The 24,050-nt window shown below is 36.6% G+C and overlaps 1 protein-coding gene and 1 non-coding gene across 4 annotated transcripts in view; one reads left to right on the top strand and one right to left on the bottom strand.

Annotated features, from left to right (window-relative positions):
- Akap6 (A-kinase anchoring protein 6) overlaps positions 1 to 24,050 on the bottom strand; it is a 461,670-nt gene that overhangs the window by 247,483 nt on the left and 190,137 nt on the right. The gene's annotated exons all lie outside the window — the stretch shown is intronic.
- LOC150055231 (U6 spliceosomal RNA) lies at positions 2,045 to 2,151 on the top strand. Its single transcript, XR_016537754.1, has one exon. It is a non-coding gene; the product is annotated as a U6 spliceosomal RNA (small nuclear RNA).

Consider the following 24,050-nt stretch of genomic DNA (forward strand, 5'->3'; position numbering starts at 1 on the left):
CCCTTTGTTCACCCCACCCCTTTTGAGTGCAGCTGCCTAGTGTTTTATTTTGCTGAACATTGACATTGCCTTTCTAAGAAATTACACTATTTGTGTTCTCCCTTAAATCTTCCCTATTTCAGTTAATACATTTTATACACTTGCATACCAATCTCCAATTAATCACCCAAAGGCCACAAGTGAAGGTGGGGCTCAAGTGGCAGAGCAACTAGCCATATGCAATAAAAGCTTGGGGACATCACCAACTCTAAGCTCCAGGACTAGCGCACACACACACACACACACACACACACACACACACACACACACACACATCACACAAGTGTCTAGAAATACTTGAATTCAAGTTCAATCAGCAGTCCAAATGTATCTGTGTACTAAGGAACATGAATAGAGAACAGTTAGGCCAATGCACATATACAAACATCTGACTGACTCTGGGTATATCTGGACATAAAGAAATATTCTTGCTTAGGAAGCACAAATCAAAATAATTTTGCAATTTTTCAAACAGTGGTTATAAAATTTTATTGACCATTTAAAAGAACACATCTGTAGAAATAGAAAATATTAGGGGGGGGGGGGGGAGAGAAGGAAAGAAAAGAAAAAGCCCTGCTACAAATCTAAACCTAAAGGGGCTGGGTTCCTATTTTCCATGTCTACGTGAACAGCACCACCTTGAGGTCATAAGGAGTAAAAGCAAGTCTCCATATTTCTGTTTAAACAGAGAGCTTGGGAAACAGATCTATAAATCTAACTCATTTTACAGATTTGCCTTCTGACTAATTTTTATAATATTTCCAATTCCTAAAAATACCCTGAGACCAACATGAAAATATGTGAACCTTCATTTTTTACCATATATAACATAAAGCAAGATTTTGTTATCAAGCATTTCCTAAATAATTCTTTAAGATTCATAACCTTTCAATTTGTGCACTTGGTTTATTTGGAAAAATTACCACTAAAATGAAAAATGGCTGGGTACTGGTGGCTCACATCCGTATCCTATTTGGGAGGTTGAAAAACAGGAGGAACATGGTTCAAGGCCATGGTTCAAAGCTTGGCAGAAAAGTCTGTGAAATTCCCTCATTATCCTAGCTGGTTTTGGTGACAAATGCCTAGTATTCTAACTAATGGAAGACAGAGTTCCAGGTCAGCCCAGTCTGAAGAGACTGCAAGACTCCATCTCAATGGAAGAAACCAGGTATGATAGTGTATGGCTGTCATTCCAGCTATGACAAGATTGTGATCTAGCCATATCCCTGGGCAGGAAAGCAAGACCCTGTGTCAAAATTAACCACTGCAAAAAGAAAAGAAAAAGAATGAGAGAAAAGGGAAGAAGGAAGGTAGAAGGGGAAGGACAGAAGAAATGAGGGAAGGAGGGAGGGAGAGAGGGAGGAAGGTAGGAAGGGAGGGAGGGAGGGAGGGAGGGAAAGAGAGTAGGAGGAAGGGAGGAGAAGCAAATGGCAGACTTAGTTCAGAGCTAGATGTCTGCCTTGCAAGCATGAAGACCTGTGTTCAAATCCATTACCACAAAACAAAATAGAAAGAAAAGGGGGAAAGGAAATGGAGGAGATCAGCAAAGAGAAAAGAGAATAAATAATATTCACAAATACATCTGGCACTTGGGAAGCTGAGGAAGGAGAATCTTGAATTGGAGACTAGCAAGATCCTGTCTCAAGTATTTTTTAAGGAAGCATCATTTTAGAGACAACTTATAAACCTAAGCAGATGCAGTCGGCTGATCTGATGTCTATAAGGTAGTATAACTGAAATCAAGTCTTAGTCTCCCAATTGAAATTAGTGGATTCACTGAGGTTCCCTCTGATTGTCACTCACAAGCACATTCTAGATGAGGCAATAAGTGTCCAACAGTGACGATCTTGTGATTTTCTTGTGATGAATCCCTTACAAAATACATTTTCTGATGAGTCACACAAATTAGTGTTTTCCCAAATTTCCTCTTATTATAGCATTATTTAAATACTAAGAATATTTGCTACTATTAGTTCTTTCTGATATTTAAGGTATCAGTTTCTGATTGCTTTAGCAGCACATACACTAAAATTGGAACAATACAGGGAAGATTAGCATGGCCCCTGCACAAGTATGACATGCAAATTTGTTTGTCCCCTGTGAAACACCTTCAGGTCTATATATTAAATATTGAAATATCTGTATATTATATGTATTGTAAAAGGAAGCACAAAGTCTGTTAAGTCATTGTAAGATACTCAGAATATTTGTAAAAAATCATGAGATTGTTTGAGAACCATAACCTATAGCATTGTCTATGATATATGGAAGTATTGTCTATGATATATGGAAGTTTATCAGAAAAGCAGAGTCTACATGTCTGACCACTGAAACAAAAATCATATTTTATAGTATTTAAAATAGAAAAAGGTGTTTATTTAGGTCTCTTAATTTAGACCTAAGTTGTTTCTAGTCATTTTGTGTCTACATTGGTTAGGGAGAAAATTAAATTAGAAAGTAAATGATTTAGAAATACATGGCTCAATCCAAGAAGACAAGAAACAAGTGAAACAATGAGATTATCTATGAATGTATCGGTACTTCATAATAAAAGGGACTCTTGGCCAAAGCTTTAAGCAATTTGCATCTGATTTCTTTCTTTCTTTTTTTTGCCAATTCTGGGGCTTGATTTCAAGGCCTAAGCACTGTCCTTGAGCTTTTCTTGAGCAAAGCACTCTACTACTTCTGAGCTTTTTCTGTGTATGTGGTACTCAGGAATCGAACCCAGGGCTTTGTGTTTACAAGGAACACACTCTACCACTAGGCCACACGGTAGCCACACTTGCAGACTCATGATTATATAGCTAAAATTTGTGAGATGCAAATTAGACAAAGCCTATGGGACCTAAATGAATCATTGTGGATCATATCTCTTTCTAGCTCTCCTAGACAGCAAAACAGGCTGTCTGATATCAAGCAAATAGGTTCCTTTCAAGGCTTATCGCTGACTGTCTCCTGAATTATATCTCATTTGCTGCACATATTCCTGTCTTTTTCTTACAAATACTGTTTCATCAACCACAACAGAAGCCTGACAAGTCTCAGTATTTCTAACTTGTAATAAAAACCTCAATTCCCTCTCTGTCTTGGGAGAGCTTAGTTTTCTGTCTCCTCCATTGCTTCTATGTGTAGCTTTAATAACATAAACAGAAACAATAATAAGAGTAAGTACCACTGCATATTCAATTATTAATATCTTTTCACCTAATTTCCTTATTTTCTCATTTCCTTTACCTGTGTTCTATTTATGATATGGACAGTGATATGGTGCTCTGTGTACTATTCCTACATCATGAGATGGTCATCCTTAGAAGCAACAAGGAAGTACCATTCAATGTAAACACTATAGATCTGTATAAGTATTCACATTTAGAAATATACAAGTGTCTAATGATTACTTTCAATAATTCTGCTACCAGATTTGTGGTATTCATGTAGGAAAATGAGGCCAACATAAGTAGTAACATAGGGAAATAGGGAAAAATACAAAAATAACATTTGGAAACATAGATCAAATTCTTGTTCAGCAAAGACTGATCATTTGTTAGTGTAAATATCATGTAGTGCCTCATGGGGAAAACACAGTGCTAGACTTTGTTGGGGCTAAAAAGACAAATATCATTGTGGCAAAAGTTTCAGCAGAATACAAAACATGTTGAAAGATTTGTTATACTCTGTTAATGCACAACCTTATCTGTACTGAATTTTTTATATTAGAGTATCTTACTGTGTTACTATAATGTCTTGAGTTCCTATTTACTTACTTAGAGAAACAAACATAGCCAAAAAGATCAGACTTTTTGCATGACACAACTCAGTACTGACATTGACCTACAGAAGAAGCATATTTTATATGTGTTTAACTCATGACCACAAGCTAAGTCACACCTTTGAAAAGCTCTATTTCAGTCTTTGTGGTTCAGAATTCTACTATGGGGCCTACTGAATCTCTTTCTTAACTTCCGTCCTTTCTTTCATTAACTTTCTCTCCCTGTATGGGAGTGCACGCAAAGTATCCCAGGCCACCACCCTCAGTGGTACCCACCACCTCTTGTGGCTTAATTACTTCCTTCAATGCAGATCCCTTGGGATCCACACACAAATCTGATCAAAGCTCTAAGATCTATACACTCCTGGTTGGGGCCAAGGAGAATTCAGACCAGAAGAAGACTACATGGTCAAATGTGGGAGGAAAGAGAACTGCAGCTGGCCTGAAATTGCCAGTTGGCAGCCCCCCTTTTGCTTTCAAATCATTTGTCAAGAGTTCTGTCATGAAGTGTGTGTGTGTGTATGTGTGTGTGTGTGTTTAATCTAAAGTACATACAAATATGTGTTTATTAGTTTGTTTTTAAATTAGCAAAAATTTATTTGAGCCATATAAATTCGAAGATTATATTCATAAGGAACATTTACAGCCAGGTACTGAAAATAGCTACACAGCATGGAGAGCCTATAACAACTCATTATTTCTTATATTTTCCTACCTGTTTCTGTCTTGAGAGTAGCTTTGTTTAGTTAATATAAAGTATAAAAAGGGTTCATATGTATACAATAAAAATGGAGGCCTGTTTCACATGAACAGCCAGGAAACAGCCAGGCCCTGACTGGAGAGCATAATGCACTTCTTCCTATGCAGCCCAAAACAGAGGGATTTGTTATTTTAGATAATATGACTTTTGTATCAAAATAAAACTAAAAGTTGTTATTCTAAAAGGAGGAAGGAAAATTATACAGCATTAAGCAGATGCTGCCTTTTCACCACAAGTCTGGGAGATGATACTGATTGTGGTTATTTAAGAAATAAAGAAAGCAAGTATCAGAAGGGCATGCTTTGAACTCGGATATTACTCTAGCTTCTTTTCCTCTTGCAGGATCACACCACCTGCAAGGAATAGCTCCTCTGGCGACACAATATGAGGCAAATGAAGGAGGGCAGCATTTCTCCCAAATGCTACAGTCACAGAAGAAGACAGAATCCCCCAGGGTTCATGTCCTTCTTCCTCTACAGACATTATTTTCTCTCCTATCATTGTTTCTTGAAAAGGGAGTCATGCTAAAAGAGAGTCTTGTTCGGCAAACAAGAAATGAACCTGTTAAGAGCAAAAAATCACTAAAAATTTAATTCCTAATTTATAGAAAATGAGATTTTTAAGGGATTTAAATGCTTTCATGAATGTACCCTCCCATAACTCAATTACGGATGAGCCTGGCTCAGTACATGCATGAGGACTGTGCTTGGTTACTGGGGCAGATAAGCCACCCTTGAATTGCCAGTTTCCTTTCAGCTGTTTGGATATAGAGATGAACCTGTGCATATTCACCCCCACAAGGGGTCACAATTCCAGGGAGTTAAAGCATCTTAAGCAAGGTGTCTGAAGCAGTCTAAAACGTTAGAAAAATGATCTTTTTTACTATTTAAAAAATAAAAACTGAGAAGGGGCATCAAGGTTCAAGAAGTAAAGTACCCATTTCCTGACAAATGTAACTGTAACCCCTCTGAACATTATCCTGATACAATACAATACAATATAATAAATAAAAAACTCATCTGTCTCTGAGTATGAATGTTTTAAAACATTAAAATGTATGCATCTTTTACTTAGTATTCCAAAATTAAAAGATGCAGTGAATGCTCTCATCCAGATAATTCTAGTTGAAATGATGACATAATTCTCATACAGGTCCTATGTAAAGTAAACGACAGATCATTTAAGTCTCACCCTGGGAGGTAGGTTATCACTCTTATTTACATAGATAAGCAAGAAGAAGCACAAGAAGTAATAATTTCCCAATGCCCTATGACTAGAATGTGGTTGACCTTCATCAGTACTACATGAAATCACAAAACTATCAATCTTACAGCTGGCCTTCATCCTTGGTAGAAAATATTTGTGGGGTTTGGGAAAGAATGATGAAAGGGGTAACATTGATCCAGATACTTGTGCTTATAAACTAACATGTTGAATTGAAACCTCTGTACAATTACTTAAAGATAACAATATAAAATAAATGACAGCAGCATAGAATTCCATTGTGTACAAATACCACAACTTTTTGACCCACTCATCAACTGAGGGACATCTAGGTTGGTTCCATATCTTTGCTATGGTGAATAATGCTGCAATGAACATTGTTGTGCTAGTGGATTTAGTATGCCCTTGTTTCTGGATGGTTGGGTAAATGCCAAGTAGTGGAATTGCTGGGTCATAGGGGAGTTCTATGTTTAGCCTTCTGAGGCACTGCCACACTGCTTTCCATAGTGGTTGAATGAGTTTGGACTCCCACCAACAGTGTAGTAGTGATCCCTCCAGCATCTGTTGTTATTAGTTTTCCTGATCCTGGCCATTCTAACTGGAGTGAGGTGGAATCTTAGAGTTGTTTTGATTTGCATTTCTTTTATGACCAGAGATGTTGAGCATTTCTTCATGTGTCTATAGGCCATTTTTGTTTCTTCTTCAGAGAAGACTCTCTTTAAGTCTTTGGCCCATTTTTTAATGGGCTGGTTGTTACTTTGGAGATTAGTTTTGGAGTGATTCAATTTTTTGGGCTTTTGATATATTTTAGATATGAGGCCTTTGTCCCCTGTATGGTTGGTGAATATCTTCTCCCACTCTGTAGGCTTCCTGAAAACAAGATGAGGGGTGGGGATGGGAGGAATGGTAATGGGGACCAAGACATGTGAAAGGGTATCAATGTATGTGAATTAATGCACCTTCTATCTGGCAAATATCATGTAACCTTTTATTAATTATAATAAAAAAGAACAATGATTGAGAAGAAATGTACTTATTACCTTACATATATAACCATAGCCACTCTGACATTACCCTTACAATAAAATAAAATTAAACAAAAAAATAAATGAATGAAGGAAAACACTTAAATGAAGATTAATTAGAAGTGTAGTGACTGCAGAAGGATCTACTAAAAGAAGAAAAGGAAAAAGACAGAAATACTCATAAAACAATGTTAATATTGTTAGAAGAACAATATTGCAGACAAAACTGAATTTGATTACAGTAGCAAATGAAAGAAGCTATTTAACATCTTGAACCTGTTTCTTCATCTGTAAGACAGGTGTAGTGATACTTGTCATGGGGTTACATGAAGGCCATGAGAGAACATCATTCCTAATAATGAAACTCCAATTTGATCTTTCATCTCACTTGCTGAAAAATGTTTGATTACAGTTAGAAGCCTAGCTGAAATATTAAGAGTGTCTGACTAGCAGTTACAAGGTCCTGAATTCAGACCCCAATTAGCACTCCTCCCCCCACACACACCAAAAAATAAGCATGGTACTAGGGCTGCAGAGGAGCTGATAAGCGGCTCCATATAACCACGTGGCAGCAACTGCTGTGCACATTCAGAAGCAACCATGGCTTCTGTCTCACACTGATGAGGCAGCCAGGAGGAGGCAGCATCTCAACTAGAAGATAAGCAAGAATTTCACCTCCTTCCAATTCCAACAGAGGGGATCGAGTTCCTCAACAAATAGCTATAAACTTAAGAATAATCTTTCTTAACTTTTCCCAACAAGTAATTTATTTAGGTCAATTCTTTAGTAACAGGTAAAGGACATCACAATCCTCTTACCCACAGTAAGGTTTTATTTAGGTTCTGAAAACTAGTAAATTAGAATTTCATTTAGAAGCAAGAGAATGTATTGAGAATTAATGTATATATTTACAGCATGTGGATTTAAGCTCACAATTTTACACATAATTTTTATATTCCTATATGAAATATCTAATTTTGAGTTTTGATCAATGTACTTGATTTGCAGAGATCCAGACACTTAAGATAAAGTGCTAGGAAGTTAAAAAGTTGGGCTCTGGACTCTGACTCTTTTACCCACCTTACTCTATACGAAACCCAACCGAAGTGGTTTCAGTCAATACTAATTGTAAAATCACAAACCCTCAAATATGGAAATGCATTATCAAATATTTAGTGTCTTTTCTAAAGGTTAAAAGGAAAGGCTTTACAATATAAAAATATTCCAGTGAAACTGTTCCAGGATAAAGGTAAAAGGTTATATATGTGAAACAGAGAGGAGACAAAAGCATGAGATAGTATTACTACTGATAAGAAATTCTTTTCTGAACTCAGTATCACAAAATAGGGAAACTCTAACCTAGATCCATAGTTTCTTCAAATACTATTGACAGGTCTAAAAAAGGAGTCCAGAAAGATATTTGACTTTTATGACGGAAAAGGTTTCCTTTAACAAATCTAACAGCTTGGGTTTGGTTGCTTTGTATGGGCTTATAAAAAGAAATTATCAATAATTATAAAAGTTAAATAGAATGAAAATTAATTAAAATTTTTATGAATAAAAGAATTCGGAACACAAAGTACATATGTAAAAAAGGAGCTAGGTAACTTGGGATAGATGGGATTGGGAGAGACAAGGAGAATGAGGGATGACATTGATCAAGATATGTACTTACACATGGCACACTGAATTGAATCCCCTGTGTACAACTACTTTAGGATAATAAAAAGGAAAATAAAAATGAAAATTATAAAATACAATATGTGGATGTTTGCTACAATGTCATGATTTTTTAATTTTTATTGTAATTAATAGAAAAGTTACGTTATATTCGCCAGACTGAAGGTACATTTCTTAACAATCATTGCTACCCCTTTTCATGTTTTTGTCCCAAGTTCCCTTCCCCGCCCTCTCTCCTCATCTTGTTTTCCCTTTCCCTATCCTATTTCAGATAAACATATATACAATATATCAGATAGCAAGGTAAGATAAGAAATAACATAGTACCTTAAGAACAACAGTCATACCTTATATGACTCTTGTTTGTTATAATTTTTTTAAGTAATTTGGTCACTGATGCCTGATGATTATAAGCCTAGTTTTTCAAGAGGATAATCACCCTTCTGAGCTGGGAAACAAAAAGGAGGCCAGGAAGGAAAGTCCATGAGATTGTTATCTCCAACTAGCCATCAAAAAGCTGAGAGTGGAGTTCTGTTTAAATGGTAGAGCACTACTAGCCTTTAGCAAATAGTGTTCAAGCCCTGAATTCAAGCCACAGGATTGGCAAAAAGTGTGGAAGGAAGGAAGAAGAAAAGAAAGGAAGGGAAGGGAAGCAAGCTGAGGGGAAGGAAGGAGTGGGGGTGGAGGAGGGGAGAGGAGGGGAGGGCAGGGAAGGGAAAGGAAAGGAAGGGTTCTACACTGTCCATTTTATAGGAAGGAAACTGTGCCATATTTATTAATCAAGCATCTGAACTTCGGACCGCTCACCAAACTCTAGACTTATTTTCATGAGGTCCAAGAGAGAGAAAACACAGGACAATAACACCTTCTACTGCTCATTTTTATTGCCCAAGCCTTGTGAGAATTCTAGCCCCTGGGTCAGAAGCATGGCTTATTGGTAGAGTGCTTGCCTAGAATGCACAAAGATCCAGATTCCATTCCTCGGTACCACACACACAGTAAAAGCCAGAAGTGGCACTGTAGCTCAAGTGATAGAGCACTAGCCTTGAGAAAGTCCAAGGACAGTGCCCAGGCCCTAAGTTCAAGCCCCAGAACTGGCAGAGAGAGAGAGAGAGAGAGAGAGAGAGAGAGAGAGAGAGAGAGAGAGAGAGAGAGAGAGAGAGAGAGAGAGAGAGAGAGAGAGAGAGAGAATCCTAGCCTTTGTCAGTCTATCTCCTCCCTTCTCTTGTTCTTGTTCTCCTGTCCTTTCTTTTCCCTCTTCTTCCTTTCTCTCTGTTCTCTTTTTTTTTTTCCCTCAGCACACTCTCCCCGACTTGGTTGGAGCTAATCAATCACTAACATTTCCAGATACACTCATAAAGTTTTCATGAAAAGGCTGACTCCTTGACACTGAAGTAAAGAACTGAAAATGCTGTCATAATCCTGTGTTCAGATTAGCTCTAAATACTTTCTTGATTAGTAAGACATCCTTGCAAATTAAATATCTGGAGCAGCAATGCACATGTCTAGATGGAAGTATTCATAGAATATTAAGCTTATTCAAAGGATTATATGTGATTGTTGAGATGCTTATTCAAATATTCAAAATGTTCTCTAGAGAACATTTATTTAGTAATAACAAAGTTATTTTATTTAGAAAAAAGAAATTGCATGCAGAAAATATCATACTGACTGAACAAACAAGAAAACAAAGCAGCCATCTTTCTACCACATAAGTTCAGGATAGCAAAAGCAGTGAAAGGTACAGCAATATCACTGGAGATGAGAAACTAGAAGACACTATTATTTAAATACATCTGCTAGGATGAGAGAAAAGGAGAAATGAGATGAATTCCCATAGAGATTTGAAGCATAGAATCCATCATCAAAGGGCCTTTTGAATATGCTTACTTCAAAGCCTACCCCTCACTTGTAAACAAATAAGGAAAATCAAGCTTGCAAAGGTTACATGCTTGACTGACAGTGCATAAGCAGTAGGTAGCTGAGCTAGAACAACTTAGATGTTGAATCCTCAAGTATCAAACTATAATTGCTTGATTAATCTTGTCATTTGGAAAGATTTCTGTTCGAGGAGGAAAAGAAGAACTGGAAATTAAGAAAAACAATATAAAACTTAAAGTATGAGTTGTTTAGACAATTTTATAGTCTCATGATTGTGTAGCCTTAGACTTGCTGGAGTAAGTATAAAAATGTCCTTTTTACTTAAACTCCACAAGCATATTTAAAGAAAACTATTAAAACTTTCTTTTAATTAGGAATTAGATTAGGGACTCAGACTTGTACATAAATGATGTTTTCCTCTTAAAGAGTTCAAAGTGAGTTAGATATATTAAATATAGTGTGAATGAAAGGACCTTTATGATGAAAACTTTAAAATCCTGAAAAAGGAAATTAAAGCAGAACTGAGGAAATGGAAAAACCTCCCATGCTCCTGGATTGGAAGGATTAACATCATGAAAATGGCAATCTTGCCAAGGGCCATCTACAAATTCAATGCAATACCCATCAATATCCCAATGTCATTCTTTAAAGAAATAGAAGAAGCAACCCAAATTTTCATATGGAATAATAAAAGACCCCATATAGCAGAAACAATTCTTAGCAGAAATAACAGCACAGGAAGAATTTCAATACCAAAGTTTAGACTATTACAGAGCTACAGTAAGCAAAACAGCTTGGTACTGGCACAAGAACAGGCATGAGGACAAATGGAATAGAACTGAAGACCCAGAAATCAGCCCACAGAACAATGGCCACCTAATCTTTGATAAGGGAGCCAAAAAAAATAGAATGGAAAAAAGCAGCTTCTTCAAGTGGTGCTGGCAAAACTGGTTAGCACCTGCAGAAAACTAAAGTTGGAGTCTTCTATGTCACCCTGCACCAGGATTAACTCCAGATGGAACAAAGACCTTGAGGTAAAAGCAGATACCCTGAAAACTTTACAAGAAAGAAGAGGAGATATACTAGGTCTGGTTGGCACAGTAAAACTTTCTTAATAAAGACCCAGAAACACAACAAATTAAAGAAAGTTTGGATAAATGGGACTGCATTAAACTGCAGAGCTTCTGTATGGCACAGGACATAGGTAGCAAGTTAAACAGAAAGCCCACAGAGGGCCGGGAGTTTGGCCTAGTGGTTAAAGTGCTTGCCTAGCATGCATGAAGACCCAGGTTCGATTCCTCGGTACCACATACATAGAAAAAAGCCGGAAGTGGTGCTGAGGCTCAAGTGGTAGAGCTCTAGCCTTGAGAAAGTCCAAGGACAGTGCTCAGGCCCTGAGCTCAAGCCCAGGACTGGCAAAAAAAAAAAAAAAAAAGAAAGCCCACAGAGTAGGAGAAGATCTTCACAAACTATACATCAAAGGCCTCATATCTGAAATATGACTCCAGCTAAAAAAAATTGAATCTCTCCAAAACAAATCTTCAATGAAACAACCATCCCACTAAAAGATGGGCCAAAGACTTGAAGAGATACTCCTCTGAAGAAGAAATAAGAATGGCCTACAAACACATGAAGAAATGCTTGACATCTCTGGCCATAAAAGAAATGCAAATCAAAACAACTTTGAGATTCTACCTCACTCCACTTAGAATGGCCATTATCAAGAAATCTAATAACAACATATGCTGGAAGGGATGTGGCCAGGAGGGATCCTACTACATTGTTGGTGGGAGTGCAAACTCGTTCAACCACTATGGAAAGCAGTATGGTGATTTCTCAAAAGACTCAACATAGAGCTCCCCTATAACCCAGCAATTCCACTCCTTGGCATTTACCCAATTATTCAGAAATGAGGACATACTAAAGCCACTAACACAAAGATAGTCATTGCAGCATTATTTACCATAGCAAAAATATGGAACCAACCAAGATGCCCCTCAGTGGATGAACTGGATTAACAAGATGTGGTATTTATACACAATGGAATTCTGTGCTCCCATCAGAAACAATTACATTGCCCCATTCATAAGGAAATGGAAAGACTTGGAAAAAATCCTATTAAGCCAGATCCAAAGGAACAGAGGCTCAACGGTTTCCCTAATTTGTAATAATTAATACACACCTAGGACTCTCCTAGTAGAGGATTACAATAGCTCAAAACCTATATACATAAGGCCATATAAGATGAGGCTAAATGAAAGGATCTTCGGGATGTGGAAAAAGAGGTTTGTATTATGTAATTGTTGTTCTTAAAGTATTATATTACTTCTCTTTTTTGCCCTTTGGTTAATCTCATATTGTTACAGTATCTGACTTTGTCACCTGGTATATTGTATATGTATTTATTTGTGTATTTGAAATAGGAAAGGGAAGGAGGGAAAACAAGATCATCTGGAAAGGGTGGTAGGAGGGATATAGGGACAAAAACATGAGGAGTGTCAATATGTGAGAAGTGATGTACCCTCTGTCTGGCAAATGTAACTCTATACATTATCATAAAAATTTTTAAATTAAAAATATAGTGTGATATGTGTAATCATGTAGATTGGTGGTTCTCAATAGACTCAATATTCTTTTACATTAGTAAGAGCTACTGGAGGGTCCTAAAGAAGGTTAAGTTTTGAGCCTACTAATTCTTAAACTTTTATAGTCCATTAAAAAATTAGACACTTGTTTCATGTCTCCTCTTAACCCTCATTTTAAGGTAATTTTAAATTTTAATTTCCCTTTCCACAAATAATTTCTAACAGGCAATGGCCTACATTAGAAATCCCCTGAGGCAAACCCTGGATGGTGGAGAGAAGTATGTCACCTTTCCTCAAAACTTTTATTTTCTGTCAGTAATATCTATCAATATTCATTTAAAAACTTCAAAACATATATTAATTTTTAAATGAAAATAATGTGTTACATGGAAACATCAATAATATGCTGGTATGAAAATAAACATGTTTTTAAAAATTGTGAAAGGAGAGATGTTTAATTGTATGTAAATCTGTGAACATCTAGCTTAATAAAGCTGGTTTCTTATTTCTACATTTAATCTATTACATCATCATATGCTATGTAGCCTCTAGAAAACTTTACTGTATTCAGAAGGAGAAAAAAAAGAAATGTTTTTGCATTTGCATGACAATGTCTCTAACTCTGTGGGCTGATTGAATGGAACTCTGGGACTTCTAAGAGGTGTCTCCTCCACACTCTGACAACCAACAAAACAGCTTGATCATCCCTCCGGGTGCTCAGGAGTTATTGGGAAGGTATTGAACTTGTTCTTAGGTCATCAAAGGGGACTTCTTCTAGAATATCCCAACTAATTTGATCATTGGCAGATAAATCTAAGCGACTTAGAAAAAGAATAGAGTGGACTGAGTGGGGTAGAAAAGAATATTCCTGGCAAATGAAATCCAAGAGAGAACAGCTTGCTCTGTGAACGGCAAGTAGCTGAGTATGGATAATACTCTGGAGACAAGTACAGAAGCAATAAATGAGAATGGAGAGTCTACCAGTACCTAGGCTGCATATTACATACTCCAGAGTTTGGACTTCATCCTCAGTACAATGCTAATCACTGAGGTTTTGAAGCAGGGAGTAAGACGATTTGATTGGCACCTTAGAGGTTCACTCAGGCTGCTACATGAAGAATAGATAGCCAACTGGAAGGTAAGAGCAGAAATGCTGCTAAGGTTCTCAGTGAAGGTCTTGATCAGACTAACAACAACTTCGGAAACATGAAGATATATGCACATTTGTAGAGAGAATCAGAGGGTCGAATGGACAAAACCAATTAATGTCATGGATGAGAAAGACATTAGAAACTGAGATGACTGCCAACTTTCTAATTTGCTTAGAAGTACTGTTCCTCAGAAAAAGGAGTACACATTTTAAAGGGAAAAACTGTTTACAATAAGGTAATAGGCATGATATTAAATATCATAAATTCAGTTTCTGAACTCACTCAATTGAGATTATCTAATAAAAAAGTAGGGGTTGTACAAGCTTGGAAACTCTGAGCAAGATCAGAACAAGCAATGTGCAGTAACCCTGGGCAAGGAAGAAATAACTAAAGAATAGCATTTAAATGCCACCCCACTGTTTATACTACATTTTGAGACCCCAAAGTACAATGCGTTCACCTTTCTTCACTCTTGTCCTCATTTTGTTATTTGTTGCAGTGGTTCTGGCTATGCCTCCAAAATCCACTGTGAAATTTTTAATCATAATCCAAATTTGAAGAAGGAAAATCTTTTTTAAGGCTCCCAAGATTGCAAAGATAAAGAGCCAGCAGCTGCGGCACAGTAGGACTATTTTTAGTGTTGATCTTCAGAGGAAAAAAATACTTGAATCCCCTTTGTGACAAACTTGAAAGATGTATAACCAAGAAATTCTAATAGGGAGTACTTTAGGACTGGGGAAGACAGGTATTAGCTATAATGTGAGGGCACTGAGATAAGTGTTTTTTCATGCCCTTCTGGCTATTAACATCTGTAGGGTTTGCATATGTTTCCTCCTTCAGGGCATATATTTGTGAGGCTTCCCTTCTCTCTTTGTCAATGGTCCTAAGCTTTATCTTCTCTCTTTTGTTTTGACTGAGAACATTAGTGACTTTCACATAGTCCCAATATCTTCTAATGTATATCTATACTTCATGATCCAGCTAACATGTTCCTCTCTAACAAATCATCCTAATTTATTACAACCACTGCAATGCATTTTCTTAATCTTTCCATCTTTCTTTTTTTTAATCAGTCCTGGGGCTTGAACTCAGGGCTTGAGCACGGTCCTTGGGCTTTCAGATGAATCAAACCCAGGTCTTCGTGCATGCTAGGCAAGCACTCTACCACTAAGCTAAACTCCCGGTCCTTAATCTTTCTATCTTTATCAGCGTTCTGATGGCTAATTTTAAACCTATTAGAGGCCTTTCTCTTTTAATTGCATGAATTATAATCACATTTCCTTTGGTTATAAAATTACTCTGGAAATTTATTACTTATAAGCACATACTTATAAATACACAGTATTGCTATAAATATATTTATAAATACATAACTATATTTTATTTGTAAATTGGTATATGACCATATTATAAACTAGAATGTTGTTTATATTTGTTTGAACACTCATTCATACCATAATTTTCCCCACATAAACTTTAATATGAGATGTCAGAGAAGTATGTTAACTAAAACTATTAGACCAACTGGAAGATAGTTACCTCGAATGCAATATAAGATTCATCCCATATAGCAAGAAACCCAGAATCTGACAAGCAAAAAAGTAGAAGAAACTTGTCAGCCTTCATAAGTGCGAAGAAGTAGAAGGTATATCCTTAACCAAGGCTATAGCCTTGGTAGAGCTGTAACCAAGACTAAATCATGTAAGGAGCTGATTTCACCATGACCAAGGTGGCTAAAGAAAGGAGGAGAAAAGAAAGGCCAAAATGATCTCTACAGGAGCTACTGAGACCTACCCACTCCTTTTCCAAGCACTGCTGCCACCACAAGGGCTGATACTATTTAGCAATTATGACAGTGTATGTAGTATTATGAACTCTTCACATATTTTAGCACATATAATTATCACCATCGTATATTAAAGATAAACTGTTAAAGTATATTTTTGAAGATGATAAAAGGAAAGCATTGAGAAGTCAAATTACTTAATTAATGCAAACAGGAAATGTAGCACAAATTGATACATTTCTCTCCCCTCTTCATCCTATTCTTCCCCTCTCTTACCCCTCTTTCTTTTTCAACACATACATGCACATACTTTTCTCAAACAAGTAATAATCTAAAATAATAAAGAATAATCTAAAATAATAAATAATAATCTAAAATAATCTAAAAAAGAATTATAAGAAGTGGCATTGAGGCTCAAAGTGATACAAAGCTAGCCTTGAGCTGAAGAGCACAGTACCCAGGACAAAAGTTTAAGCCATACAACCAGCCTCTCCCCCCCAAAAAATATCATAAAAATACCTCAACAATTTGACTTTCTTAAAGCATTTAAAAAAGAAAATACTAACAACCACCTTTATCACTAAAGTATGAAGGCCAATGGTAAAGTCACTAGCCCCTTAAGAAGTAAAGCACAGATCCTCACCAACCTGAAGAATGGAAGTACATGAGCATTAGCTTGCAGGACGTACATTATCCACACCAAGGTAAGCTTAGATAGGAAGACTCAAGGTGTGAGACCATGGTCTGACAACATGAGTGACCTTGAGACATAACCCATACTTTTGGAATGATTTGTCTGAGCACAAAACAAGCAGCAGTGCAGTTGAATAATTTTTAAGACATCACAATAGCAAATCTGCCAAGATAAATGTTTCCAATCTGCTTCTGCAAGCGAATTCATTTAGCAACCCTACTTATAATAAATTCAGGCTAATCCATATCTAATTTGTACTAGTTTGCTCACTTGTTTACTGTCACCATTGGGCCTGGATTCGTGGTATCTTATAAATGCCAGCTATGCCCCAAATTCCTTTAGGATGTCTGGTTCTTGTCATATCATGCTGCTATGAATGCAGCATGAATAACTTCATATCTCCAGGCTTGCTATTGTAAAAGTCTCACATTAGCTCACCATTGTGATCTTTTAAGGGGAAATCACCCAAAATCCCAAGAAATATAAAGCCAGCCACACTGAAGTAATATTCCAGTGAACATGGTAGAGATAACTGCTTCACATAAAATTTCATAACTAAGAAGTATGTTTAAGTCAAACAATTCAATCTTTTATTGATGTTTATATTTCCTAAAGTGACACTGGAGTTTCCAAGGTTACAGTGATATGTAAGAGCAAAATTAATGTTCTTATTCTAGCTCTTTCCAACATATTGATGCTGATTCTTAGACTCCTAAGAAAAGTAAAGACTAACATTTATACAGCCTTTAGAATATACATAACCTTTACTATTTGTAATTTAATAGAACTAGATACAACGGCATGACAGGTATAACTAATATTTTATCATAAAGACTACAAGTCTTACTGCTTGTAAACACTAGTTGCCTTCTTAAAGTTTTCAAAATTAAAAAGTGAAGTTATAAATTAACATCCCATCTTCAGCTACTTGGCTAATTTTTACATTTGTCTTTCCTCATTGATAAAATGGGAACACAGTATCTCTGTATCAAGGGGAACCCATTTCTTTTTCAGAATTATAAATGATGAAGTATTAAAATGAATAAATCCCTTAGCACCTGAGCTGACACATTGCAAGTGGCCAATGAATATGTCAAACTTTCATTTCATTTTTTTTCCAGTCCTGTGGCTTTAACTCAAGCCCTACACACTATCCTTGAGTCTTCTCAAGGCTAGTGCTCTATCACTTACACCACATCAGGCTTTTTCTGTGCATGAGATACCAAGGATTGATCCTAGGGCTTCATGAATGCTAGGCAAGCACTCTACCACTAGGCCACCCTCCTGGCCCCTTCATTTCATTTTTAATTACATCTTTCAAAACCATCCCACTGTCAATATAAAGTTATCAATTTAAGCTTAAGGATAAAAAAAATCACCAGTGTCCTAAGAATTATTTTAGTTGAATAAAAAAAGACAATTGACTTCCTAATCTGATTTTTTAGAATCATACTTGCTATTAAATGCAGTTAGTCATTATTATTGTCTTAACAGCAAAATGTTACTAGATCCTAGCCCTTCCATATCAAGAAAATAACAACATGATATTTAAGATTGCAAAGAAAAGGGAAGATCTCTATGAGAACAACCAGATGCAGTTACTGTATAGAGCCTCACGATGGTGCCAAAACATCACTGGTGAAGCCTTCAGACCCCGGGATACAGAAAGCAAACTGATATTGAACTGAAACACCCGTCTGTTTATTAGCCAACAAGGAATTTGCTTTGGGTCCCTTTGGTTCTCAAACAACCTTGAGCAATGACCTTCCTTTGTTCACAAATCTATCAGCAATGTGAATTCACAGCTGTTTCCCCCCCCTAGTATTCCTACAAATAATATACAAAAGATCTTTTATTGTTCTTATGAATAATTTTGAGGCTTGTCTTTTAAAATGTTGTGTTGATTTAAAATTCTCAACTTGGATACTTGGTACTTGTATATAAAGTTTATTTGTCATCAGGAGTTTGTCCTAGTGGTAGAGTGCTTGGCTAGCATACACAAAGACCCGACTTTGATTCCTCAGTACCACTTCCTCAGCTGGAAGTGGTGCTGTGGCTCAAGTGATAGAGCTCTAAGCTTGGGACAGTGCTCAGGCCCGGAGTTCAAGCCCCAGGACTGGCAAAAAAAAAAAAAAAGGTTTGTATCCCATTCATCTACTGAGAATTTTGGAACCATTTTTTCCATATAATTTTTATTGAAATTAATAGAAGGGTTACATTATATTCATCAGATAGACAGTGCATTACTTCACATACATTGATACCCTTTCACGTGTCTTGGTCCCCATTTCCCACCCCCCACCCCAGCCCCTCATCTTGTTTTCCCCCTTCCCTATCCAATTTCAAATAACCAAATACGCATATATCCAATATATCAGATAACAAGGTGAAATACTGTAACAATATGAGATAACCAAGGGGCAGCAAAAGAGATGACAGATAACATAGTACATTAAGGACAACAATCACTCATTATATGGCTTTTGTTTCTATATCTTGGGGGTCCTTTCATACTATATAGCCTTATGTATCTAGGTTTTGTTCTATTGTAAATCTCTGCTAGGAGAGCCCAAGGTTTCTACTGATTATGACAAATGAGGGAAACCATTGAGCCTATGTTGGAACCATTTTTTAAGTTCCTTACCTCTCCCAGCACCAAATTTCTGCTTGGAATCCAAATTCTTTCTACTTCCTTCTTACTCTGCTCTCATTTTAAAGGACTAGTTCTTAACTTTAACTTACTTCACAGTTCAATTGCTGTTGAGCTTTCAATTGCTGAGCCTCAGAGATTCTAATTTAGTTGCTCTTGGGTAGAGCCTAGATTAGGATTGTTTTTAAAGTTCTCTAATGGTTATAATATGCATCTATAGTTGTGCTTATTGATGGAAGTATAGCTAGCATACCATGGTCAGAATTACTTTAACTTTTAGCTCTCTATGCCTAAATATTTAAGTAGTTTCCCATCCAAGACTTCAAAATATTGAAATGATGAACTAATCTATCCTGTTGATGTTTTTGTATGGTCTGTTCAAAATTGTACAGATTTACCTAGGAGCCAATGGATCATACCCATAATCCTACATACTCAGGAGGCTGAAATCTGAGGATTGTGATTCAAAGCCAGCCTGTTCGTGAAAGTCCATGAGACTCTTATCTCCAAAAGCTGAAAGTGGATCTTATGCTCAAGTGATAGAGCTCTAGTTTTGTGCAAAAAGCTTAAGGATAGTGCCCAGGCCCTGACTTGAAGCCCCAGGAAAGAAAGAAAGCAAGCAAGGAAGCAAAGAAGCAAGGATGGGAGGGAGGAAAGGAGGGAGGGAGGGAAGCAAGAAAAAATCAGTGCCAAGCTAATTCCAAATAAAACATCTTCTATACCCATGCAGTGCTGTACCCACTATCTCCCCACCTTTGTTTCTAGGCAAGAGCAATAGTGTCTGCCTTTGTGCTGCTACCATGAAATCAGGAATAGACTTGATTGCAATTTTACACAGTCTAGTTTTAAAAAAGCAAGCATTCAGCAAATACTTGCTGCACTGATTCCAAAGTAATTTATGTGCAATGATATCCCCAGCTGGCAGTGAAGGGTTTTAAATTCAGTTATAGATATCTTCAGAACAAAATGCAACAACAACTGAGTCACTGAATAGAGTGGAGATACCATAATCTGGCATTTGAAGATAGTCCTATCTTGGGGTAGGATTGGTACCACTGATTCTAAAACCCAGTGGAGTTACTTTGGGGAATATAGTGTTAACATGAGGCTCATAATGTGAAAAGCAGATCTTGCACTTTATCTAAAAGGACAGATCTTCTGAAGTGCTTCATTTGGTGGTACCACCTGGCATTGCATTTTTCCAGTCTCCCTGGGAGTCACGTTACCATTAACATAGGATCAATAATTTTCCACTTTGGACAACCGGCTACTTGCCAGGCAGTTCATTTCTACTCAGGTCATGCAGAAGCCATTCTGCTCATTTGTTGACCTCCGAATGGTTTGTAACCTATTTATAAATAGATTTCATCTGCACAAATAATTACTGTCTAACTTCCCTGGTATTTGAATACATCTCAAGGACAAAACAAAGTAACATCTAGTATGATTGGAGTCCCAGTCCTTATGCTTAGCAGCTGGATGGATCTGGGCAAGTCACCTGCATTCAAGCCTCACGTTCTCATCTGTAAAATGATACCAAGAACAAACTTTCCATAGGACTGTCACACAAATTAAACATAATAATCTATTTATGAACTTAGCATGTAAGATGTCTGTCAGAAATTATTTCTTGTCCTTCCTTAAGAGTGGAGAGTAGTAATTTTGCTCTGTCAGTAACTTTGCCAAATAGGAAACATTTTAGTCTTTTCAGGCCACAGAATTCCTATTCTTACCCAAGTTTATCCTCCACGTAAAAGCATCCATGGATAATAATTAGGGCTATATTTCCATAAAAGTATATCAGGCAAGATTTGGCCCACAGCTATAGTCAATTATACCTATATGTCCAGATATCACTGTAAATAAAAATTTTACCATTCTGCTTAATCCCATCTGATTCTGATTTTGTCCTTCCCTTCTTTATCCTCATTGTGTTTATTCAGAACAAACAGGTTAAATGGCTTGATTCACTTTTGCCTATACAGGAAAATGCAATATATAAAGACTTCTTCAAAGACATAAGATTAAAACAATAATCACCTATGGCTAGATGAGAACCTAAGATGAGGGCTAGGGATGGGATGGGTATTTCCTATGTATTTTCCAATATCTACATTTTAAAATCATGAGAATAATCTAAAATCTATTCAAAAATTGACATTCCCAAAGAATAAAGAATAAACAATAAAGAAGTATTTATATTAACAAAACCATTATAAAAACGATACAAATACCTGGGGTGGGGACTGATAGGAGCCTACTTAACATCAAAGACATAGTCACCAGCCACAGGAGTTTCCTGGGAACTCTGTTATTGTCTCAGAACACACTGCTTGTTAATGGATTTTCATATTTCTTCTGCCTTCTGCTGTGGGACAGGAGGAGCAAATGCACCACTCTCATGTAGTAGAGAAGAAATCAGGAGAATGCATCGCATATATTATCATTTTCTAGATCAGACTACAAATTTTCCCACATGGATCTGTTCTTATTTCAGTGTGTGCCCCATTTACACAACTTCTAGTCATCTAGCTCTCTGGCTAAACTTCACTTAAAAAATAAATTTTTATTGGAATTGACTCTGAATTTCCATTCTCTATTTTATGCTTCTTTCACAACTGAATTCCTTGAACTACGAGGAATGCTTTTCTCTGTTCTTAATCATCCACAATCTATTTCTGCCTCTACTACTCTATTAAGTCAATTTTCTTCCAAAGTCATCAATGACTCTCACAAACAAATTTAAATTTTATTCCCTCCCCTAAATCTCCCTTTATGATTTCCCTTTTTAAAAAATGTCCATACTATCTAAGAGTTCTTACTTCCTCTTTCTACTCAACATTCAAGAATCTTCTCTGTCCCTGCCTTCTTTATCCCTGTCCCACAATTGAATTACAATTTAGATATCAGATGCCACTCTACTTACCTTATTCTCTTAGAGAATTTTTCTTTCCTCAAGTCTACCTAATAGGAAGTATAACACAGATAGGGAACTTGAGGCCTGGCTCCATGACTTACTAGCTGCACTGCTCAATGACTTCATCCAAACTAAGTTTCTTCCACTCTGAAATGGTGATTTACTCATTCAGTCAATAATCTTTACTAAATACCTACTATATGTTTCATGATGTAGATGCATGAGATTCTATTAGCAATCTAAACAGAAAATATTTCTGCTCTCATTGAGTTCTTTCTAGCAGAGGAAGACATCAAAAATACATAACAATAGTATATGAAATATGAATGTGTTAAAAAGCTATGTAAAAGAAAAGACCAGGTTATACCTGTATAAAAATGGTCAGGTTGGGGTAGGTTTCTCTGAGAAAGTGATTTTTTTAAAGTAAAGACTCTGAAGAGGTAAAGGAATGAGAAATGAGGGCATCTGGTGGAGAGAAACTGACAAAAGTCCAAAAGGAAGAAGCATGGTCCAACTAAGTGGCCACTGGAAATGGAGTAAACTGGGTGTGAGAAAGAACAGCTGAATCAGAGAGGAAATCTAGAGAACAATTCACATAGGACCCTGAATGCAATAGCTGTTGTTCTTAATATACTATGTTGTTCTTAATATACTGTGTTATCTCTCATCTCTTTGCTGTCCCTTGGTTATCTCATATTGTTACAGTATTTCACCTTGTTACCTGATATATTGTATATATGCGTATTTGGTTATTTGAAATCAGATAAGGAAGGGGGAAAACAAAATGAGGGGTGGAGGTAGGGGAGGGAGATGGGGACCAAGACATGAGAAAGGATATCAATATTAGTGAAGTCATGCACCTTCTATCTGGTGAATATAATGTAACCCTTCTAATGACTGCAATAAAAATATGAAAAAAATAAAATTCCTCTTTCTTAGGACTTAAGTAGAATAAAATATATAAAATAATAACAACAACTTAGCACAGAGCCAAATACAAAAGAAGCGCTAGTTCCCATGCTCCTGGATTGGAAGAATCAAAATCGTGAAAATGACAATCTTGCCAAGGGCTATCTACAAATTCAATGCAATACCCATCAATATCCCAATGTCATTCTTTAAAGAAGTAGAAGAGGCAATCCAAAATTTCATATGGAATAATAAAAGACCCCGTATAGCAAAAACACTTCTTAGCAGAAAGAACAGCACAGGAGGAATTTCAATACCAAACTTTAGACTCTATTACAAAGCTATAATTATCAAAACAGCTTGGTACTGGCACAAGAACAGGCCTGAAGACCAATGGAATAGAACTGAAGACTCAGATATTAAACCACAGACCTATGGCCACCTAATCTTTGACAAGGGAGCCAAAAAAATAGAATGGAAGAAAGATAGCCTCTTCAACAAGTGCTGCTGGTAGAAATGGTTAAGCACATGCAGAAAACTAAAGTTGGATCCTTCTTTGTCACCCTGTACTAGAATTAACTCCAAATGGATCAAAGACCTGGAGGTAAAAGCCAACAGTCTGAAAACTTTACAAGAAGGAATAGGAGATACACTCCTTGGCACAGGTTGAAACTTTCTTAATAAGGACCAAGAATCACAACAAATCAGAGAAAGGCTGGATAAGTGGGACTGCATTAAACTGCAGAGCTTTTGTATGGCAAAGGACATAGCTAGTAAACTAATTAGGAAGCCTACAGAGTGAGAGAAGATCTTCACCAACCATACAAGAGACAAAGGCCTCATATCTAAAATATATCAACAGCTCAAAAAATTGAATCAATCCAAAACTAATCTCCAAAGAAACAACCATCCCATTAAAAGATGGGCCAAAGACTTAAAAAAAGTCTTCTCTGAATAAGAAACAAAAATGGCCTATAGAC

Source organism: Megascapheus bottae, chromosome 14 (genome assembly GCF_031878675.1).
Source record: "Megascapheus bottae isolate mThoBot1 chromosome 14, mThoBot2.hap1, whole genome shotgun sequence".
In the NCBI taxonomy this organism is placed as follows: Eukaryota; Metazoa; Chordata; class Mammalia; order Rodentia; family Geomyidae; genus Megascapheus; species Megascapheus bottae.